This window comes from Merops nubicus, unplaced genomic scaffold (genome assembly GCF_000691845.1).
Source record: "Merops nubicus isolate BGI_N331 unplaced genomic scaffold, ASM69184v1 scaffold19593, whole genome shotgun sequence".
In the NCBI taxonomy this organism is placed as follows: domain Eukaryota; kingdom Metazoa; phylum Chordata; class Aves; order Coraciiformes; family Meropidae; genus Merops; species Merops nubicus.
Genome location: NW_008599837.1, coordinates 62161 through 69836, shown reverse-complemented (window position 1 = coordinate 69836; position 7676 = coordinate 62161).

The following is a 7676-nucleotide window of genomic DNA, read 5'->3' as shown; positions in this document are numbered from 1 at the left end:
GGGTTCCCAGCCCTCGTGGTGGGAACTGTCACAAGCAGAGGAGCCCAGCGCCCGGCTCAGGATCGTTTCTGAGCCTCTGGACACCGTGTGCTGGCGCTGGGGCGTGTGCCCCAACCACAAAGCAGATGCCGTGGCATCTGAGTCTGTGGCCTTGCAGGGGCTGTCCTGCCAACGTGGGTCTGCCTTCCCTGCCTCGCTGGCTGCCCGCCTGCACTCAGATGGGCTCAGATGCCATGCGGCAGTGCCAGGAGGACACGTGGCAGGGCTGCCGGTCGTTGCTGCGGTGCAGGGCACCGGTTGGTGGCTTTGGGAATCGTTGGACTTGACCTCAGACCTCGGCAAGGCTTTGACTCGTAGAAAGGATACTGCATCTTCCTATGTCAGCTCCTACTGCCGCCTTTGTTCCCGTCATCTGTCTGCCCCTGGGTGCAGGCAGAGGGGGGGACGATGGCCTGCTGGCCAGGGGAGGCTGGGAGCACATCTAGCCATGGTTTCTACTGTCAATACAATTTTGCACAAGAGTTCTTTGAAATGAGGTTTTCAACACTAATATCTTAAATGCACAACTGTGAATTATAACTTTTACACTCCTGTTGGTTGAATTTCCTTTAAATGAAATGAACCTAAATCTGTTGTAACTATGATTTTATTTTTTTTTTAATTCTGTGTATTGCCAAATCTTTGTAAAGAGTGAAGGAATGTTCTTGCTTTCCAATGAGAATCTTTCTCCAAATAAGTCTGACTCTGGTGACGTGGAGATCATACGAAGCACGCTAGTTACGAGTGGAGAGGGCCTCAGGGTGGGCTTAGCAAACCAACCACGGCCTCTCTGTAGAACTCAGGCTCAGACCTTCCAGAGTTTACAAAGCGCTTGTTATTTCATTCCCAGCTTGTCCACTCCCTGATCCCTGTGCAGCTGAAGGCCACTGCCCCAGCGCAGCTCAGGACGAGGTATTCCACAGAGGCGTGAAGGATGCTGGCAGCGTGTCCAGGCTGGCCAGGGAGCGGGGGCCCCAAGGCTGGCGTGGCAGGACAAGGTGCTTCCACCATCCGGTTGCACCAGCAAACTGAGCTCCACAGGGCAGGTCCTTCCACCACTCTCCACTTCTGCTCCAGACTTGTAGTCATGTGTAGCTCCTTCTCACACTCATTTTTGCCCCCATACATGCTGCTGCTCCAGCCTGAGCAGGGATGGGATTGATGCTGAGCCTTGTGCGGGGCAGCTGGAGCTGGAACTAGCTGCTTGAGGCTTGCAGTTCTTGGGCCCCACTGGAAGAAAGGTGTTAGCCACTCATTCACATTTTGCTCACTGTTCTGTTCCTCCTCTCTTCTCCTGGACTTACTCCCCTTTTCCTCACCACAGGTTTTTGTTTTATTTGTTTGTTTTTCTTTAAGTGCCTTTTTGTGCAGGTGGAGCTGGCAAGAGTAGGAGTCTCAGGTTATGGCCCTTTGCACTCACCTCAGACCTGGAGAAAGCTCAGGGGGAGCAGGGGGAGTTGCCCATGATGGCCCACGGACATCACGTGTTGCTGTTTCTCAGCCCTTGGGGCACAGCTCAGATGAGGATGAGACTTTTGCACTGGTGGTGTCAGACTCTGGCTCAAATCAGCTCAAAGAAAACCAAAGAGGTAGCTTTGTGTGAGGGGCTGCTTGAGCAGCGGTGGTGCTTCCTGTGATCTCTGCAGAGCTCAGCTGAGGGGCATGGGGGAGTGGATGGCAAAGAGCAGCGCAGTCTCCTCACGAGCATCCTGTGTAAGTATCCTATGTGGTGGAGAACACAGATGTGTTCTCCAGCAACCCTTGGAACATGCATCTTCCTTGTGCTGAAATACGCTATCTATAGAAATCATTCCCACACGAAAGATGTACGATATTTTATATGATAACTAATACACACATCTGTGGTTTTAAAACTAGTACCTGTGTACCAGTTGTCAAGTTATCCAATGTCTGGATTACCAGTAGAAAACTGGGGCCGGGGGGTGGGCAAGGATGCTGTAGAGAGTACCTCTTGTTGTGATCGCTAACTTGAGGCTTCATCCCAGAGGTGCCCGGCCAGCGTTCGTACTGTGCGGAGCTGGCACGAAGCAGAAAACGGGCACGTGCTGAGAGGCTCGGTGTGATGTGCAGACCGGGGCCTGCTGCCCACCCTGCTGCCTGGCTCCACACTGAGCTCTAAATAGACCCAAAGAAGTACCTGGGCCTTGGATACCAAGGGTTGATTTGGCCCAGCAGTGAGATTATGAGCTTAACTAACATGATCAAAAGCCAGGCATCTTTTTATGGCACAGGGGAGAGAGCAGCCTTCATCCTGGCTTGACTAGCAGAGGGGACAAGCTCTACACTACAAGCTGGACTGGGAAGCTGCCCTTGTCCCTGCTCTGTCATTGTACGTGGTCCATCACTTGCAGGTCAGTTGTCAGTGCTACCTCTGTGGTGATACTGGCCTTGCCCTCATGTGTCAGCAGCGCAAGGGACTTGGAGACATCCACAGCTTCCTGCAGAACCCCCTGGACAGGTCGTGTTTGGTGTCTTGCTCTTCTCCTGGAGCCTGGCTTCATGCTGTATTGTGTTCCTCTGTGGTTAGTATCATGGTCATGCCCTTGAGGCCATGTCCAGGCAAGAGTTGCCCCAACACAGTTGCTGGGGGCCCAAGGCAGTACGGTTGAGCGTGTTTGTGTACTGGTTGTGAGTATTTGCTCTTACATTAGAAGCTGGACACTGAACCTGGGGAGGCCAGAGCATTCCCTAGGAGACAGCCTGTGATGACACGTTATCCCAGTGCCCTTCCCTGAGTGCAGGGATGGAAAGGGTGTGCTGGCAAGTGCCTCCAGCCTGTGGCATGGTACAGGGAGGAAGGTGTTTCACAGACTGATAGCTCTGAACTGAAAGTGACTTCTTGCTGTTCTTGTTATCCTGAGGTCAGGCTCTGTAGTGGTTCTGCATCTTGGAAATACGGTACTCAAAGCTGCTGGTCTTCTGTCTCCAACTGAAAAAAACATCTTTCTGCTCTATCCTGAGGTTTCTCCTTCGGGTCCTGTTTTCCTCTGAGCAGGGATCCTACAGAGGACGGTGCCCTGGCTGCTCTCACCTCCAGTATGGATTTCTGGCTGAGTGCTTGATGCTTAGTCCTCCCCACAACAGGAGAGGTTTGGCTGTTCTTGACAGAAGCTGCCTGTCATAGAGCTAGGCTTGACTTCTGTCAGCTGTTGTGAGCCAAACAAGCACCTGAAACATGCAAGGGCTACAGGCAGCTCTGATGCTTCAGAAGTGGCTTTGATGTCTCTGCTGTCTTCTCCTCCCATAAGCAGTGTGGCAGTTGGTCCATAGCAGGGTTTGTTGGGGAGGAAGGCTTATCTCAGCATTTGGTGGCTGGCAGAGCAGTCTAGCGTCCCATTTCAGCTGTTGGGAGGCTGCAGAGCTTTATAAAAAGAGGTGATTTTTTATCCTTCGGGAATCACTGTTGTACCAAATCCTTCCAAAATCAGGTGAGAAACTTGTAGATGTCTGATGAGTAGCCTGGGTCATAGGCCTTTAGCTGGAAGTGCCAACATTGAATGCATGCCTTCTGGATTTGCCCAAAGATCAATGTGGGAGGGTGGGGTGGACTCCCAGTGAGCTTCTCTGTTCACAGAAGTGACAGACTGGCTGGGCCTAGATCAGCTCCAGTGTTGTCCCTGCTTTAAAGTCTCAGGTCCCAGCAGGGGGGCAGGGCTGGTTTGACCAGTGGGTTTTTACCTGGGGTACGTGCTCTGTCCTTCTGCATCGTGCTGGCTTGGATTCAGCACTGTGGTTTTCTGCGGCTGCTGCTCTTGCATCAGCCATGGCCAGTGGAGAATCTGCTTTTCTCGCTGTGGTTTGGTTGAGTGCTCAGGAAGGTGAGAGAAGGAGGTGCAGAAGCTGGTAACAGGCAATGCTGCGGCTGTCCCATCTTCATTCCTCACACTAAAGGTGGCACATGCTGCTTGAGGGACTCTGCCTTCCCCACAGACCGTGTGGAATTTGGAGAGCAGAAACCCACCGGCGCTCTGGTCCCATTTGATCCATGTTCTCCCCAGCACAAAGGTGGTTCAGGGCTGGGCCCTGCTGAGGGGCCTCAGAGCTCTTGGCGTGTGCTTTCTCCAACACGCACAGCTGCAGAGCCAGCCTCACCACCTGAATCACAGGGCAGGCGCCCAGATGCCCAACACACTGAACCTGAAAACCCAGATACTTGAGAAGCGTTCCTGGAAGCCGCAAGCGCCTGGTGCTCGGCAGCCAGAGGGCTCACACCAAACCTTTCTCCTGCAGCTGGGTCCTTCCTGGCTGCCCTGCACCTCCTCTGCACCAGCTGCTGCTGGCTGGGCCTCGGGCCCCCTGCACCCGCTGCTGCTGGCTGGGCCTCGGCCCCCTGCTTGAAGCGTGGTGGCTCTCCCTCCACAGTGCGTTTTCGGGGCTCTCCGAACCCAGCCAGCCACTCCAGCCGCCTCTTCCCTCTGTCTTATTTGCCATCGTACGTGGTCTTTGCGGATTGTATCATATTGTACATGACTTCGGGTTTCCAGAGTTGTAGTATTCTGACTACAGTATTTCCATGTGTGTACATAAACCTGAATAAGCACAAATGAGATCCTGAATGAAGTGTATACATTTCATATACTGATTGTCATACGAATGAATTTTATAATTATTCCAATTTTGTTGTAGATTTCCAATCTTTCCTATTTATTTTGTACCAGATTTATTTGTATATTTTGTGATTTTGTTTAAAAGCATTTTGTTTATTTCTATTCTTTTTAGATAAATGATGATTTTTTTTTCTGTTGAACATTCCAGTTTATGCATTTTTCCCTCCTCAATGCTCTCCCCTCCATTTCCAAGGGATGGATTTTGGCATGTGGGTGGTGGGGCTGAAGTTCAGTGATCCTGGACCCAGATCTCTGCTATTGGTACATCAGTGATCTCTAATCACCGCTTCAGCTGTCAAGAGCCACAGAGAGGCCAAATCCTGTTTCACTTAGAGCCAGGTCTTGCTCTTCACTTTGGTGGGGCTGGGCCTGTAAGTCCTTGAGCTTGGGCAGGCTGTGCCAGTTGTTTTGCTGACCAGGAGCTGGGAAGCTAGTGGTAACAGCAAGCAACAGACTTTCTCTTTCTGAAGTTTCGTCAAGGGTGAGGACCTTTTTCTTCCATTAATAAAAAAACCCTTATTTACAACCTGCTCTCCATATATCAAAGTTTGTTTGTCCAGAAGCGTTAGATGCTGTCTGTCTGTCTGTCCATAGTGCATGTTTCTGGCAGGTGGTGCCTGACTGGAGGGTTGCCAGTGAGGGACATGGCTGGTGGTGATGGCATCTCCGTTGGGCAGGAGTCACTGGTGGAGCAAGTCTGTCTGTCCCCTGTGTTAGGTGCCACTGCCTGCGCTGCTGGTAGCAGGGCTTTGGCAGCAGAGTTGTGCAGAGCCTGCAGGGATGGAGATGTATTTCTGAGCGGGCGAGTGAGCCTGTTCATAGTCCCCTGCCCAGCACTGCTTCCAGCTCCACGCTTCCAAGGCCAGCCCTTGCCCATGTGCTATGTACAGCCCTCCTGTGCAGCCATTTTGTGCTTCTGCCAGCCCTCAGCCCCCGTCCTCCTCACAGCCATTTCACCCAGCTGCTCTCCCTGCACTGGGTTTTCTTCCTTGCTCAGCTCTTAAGCTGCTAAACCCTGGGTAGTGAGTTGGGCAGCATCTGCTCGAGCCTTGTGGGGGGTTTTGCCGCGAGCAGGATAGGAGTCGAATTAATGTGACAGCAGTCTTCAGGGCTCTGATGGTGAAGAGCAACGGGAGGGAGGAACAGGGCAGGCAAGACCGAGCTCCTGGATGGGTGCAGATGAGAGGCTGGGTCCCTGCAGGGTGGTGGGATGGGTGTTGATTGCCTGGGTCCAGCTCACACTGTGACATGGGGCGGGAGTGGTGCCCACAGTGGGGGCAGCTGCACCCAAGGCTCTCCAGCAGCACCTGGGCTACCCTTCACCCTCCCCACCTGGCTGGGCCCTGAGCCGCTGCAGCAGCAGGGATGGGACCCTCGGCACCAAAGGCCAGTTCTCACAGACCACGGGAGTCACGCTCAAGGTCACCTTTTGTACCTACAGGTTGTTATTGACGCATTTGCCCCCTTGCTGCTACTGCTGTGTCGCTGTGTCTGAGTGCCTGGACAGCCCTCGTCAAGCTCCACAGCCCAGCGGGCCCCAGGGCCGTTCTGCTGGGGGGGAGCCCCCTTCTGCAGGGCCTGGCTGGGCTGGGGGCTCTGCACCTTCAGCATCACCTTGTCAGTGTGCACTGCAGGTGGCCGGGGCTTCAGGTGCCAAGGCTGCAAGAGCTGCTGCTCAGGGCCTGGCACAGGGTTTGCAACCTCCACCGTGGGCAGGCTTACCCTGATACCAGGGTTGTGCTTCAGCTGCAGTGGGCACTCTCGCCACTGAGAGAGGAGGTGGCATAAAGAAAGAGGTGCTGGGAGCATCTCTGGTTCCTCTGACCTATTTAGAAGCACTTGCTGGTAATGGCTAACATAAAATGTCTGCAAGGCATTTGCCTGCTAAGGGCAGAGACTGCTGGGGGCTCCTGTCCCTGGTAGTGCAGGCTCTGTGAGCCCGCTCCACCTCTGCAGAGCAGGGAGCTTGGGTGTGTGGTGTGGGGGAAATCAGAAATCAGCCCAGCAAGAGCTCAGGGCAGGATGGGGTGAGGCCTGTCTCCAGTGCGTCTTGCTCCCACCAGGTTTTGTTGCAGGAGAGGCCACTGCTGTGGGCAAGTGTGCCTGTGCCTTGGGGCAGGGGAGCAGGCTGCGGGGAAAGCAGCAGCAGCCCCACAGCAGCCGCACCTCACGACGGCTTTTTCCTGTGGGCTGTGCAGAAGCAGTTGGTGCCACAGGTCCCGCCAGGCCACCAGATTCTTGGGAGGAGAGGCAGCTGGTGCAGGCAGCTGCCTGCCCAAGGTGTGGCTAGCAAGTGGCTGTGGCCATGTCCCTTGTGCCAGCTGGGGCAAGAGACTTCACCTTGGCTCTTGCTGGGTGGTGTCTTACTACAGTGCCAGCACAGAATGGGCAGGGCGGCACAAGGCCGGGCAGGGAAAGGTGCCCACGTGTCTATCAGGCTCTGCCCGCCACTTTCCCACCATCAAGTGAGGGTCAAATACTTTCCACTGCTCCAGCCTTGAAGAGTCTTCTCCCCATTGCAGTCAGAAATAGCCCTGGGCTGGGAGTGAGCTATTTGTGGCGACCGGTTAGGAAGGAGGAATGCACGGAGCTCCCCAGCCCTCCTTTCCCGCAGCTGCATGCCCTCACCAGCTGCTGAGCTAAAGCTTAAAAAATTCAAGTGGCTATACTTGGAGAAATGTGGTTTAAACATAGCAAAGCCCAGCATGGCCTTTAGTGAAAGTGCCCCTCAAACCCTCCCTACAGCCAGCCCCTCTGTGGGTATGTGTTAGCTGCTCTCCAGACCCCGAAATCGAGGGGTCAGGGATCCAGTGCTTGGTTTGGGGCTTTTAACAATCCCTGAAGCGCTGGCTGTTGATCAGTCAGTAGCGTTGTGTTTCTGTTTGGCACTTTGGGCCCTGGGTAGTGATGGGCATAGATGGTAGGGCCTCATCGGGGCCAGTTTGGTTATAGGCAAAGGCCAAGCACAGCCATGTCCTGTCCCCAGGGCTGTTCCCATCTCAGCTGGGT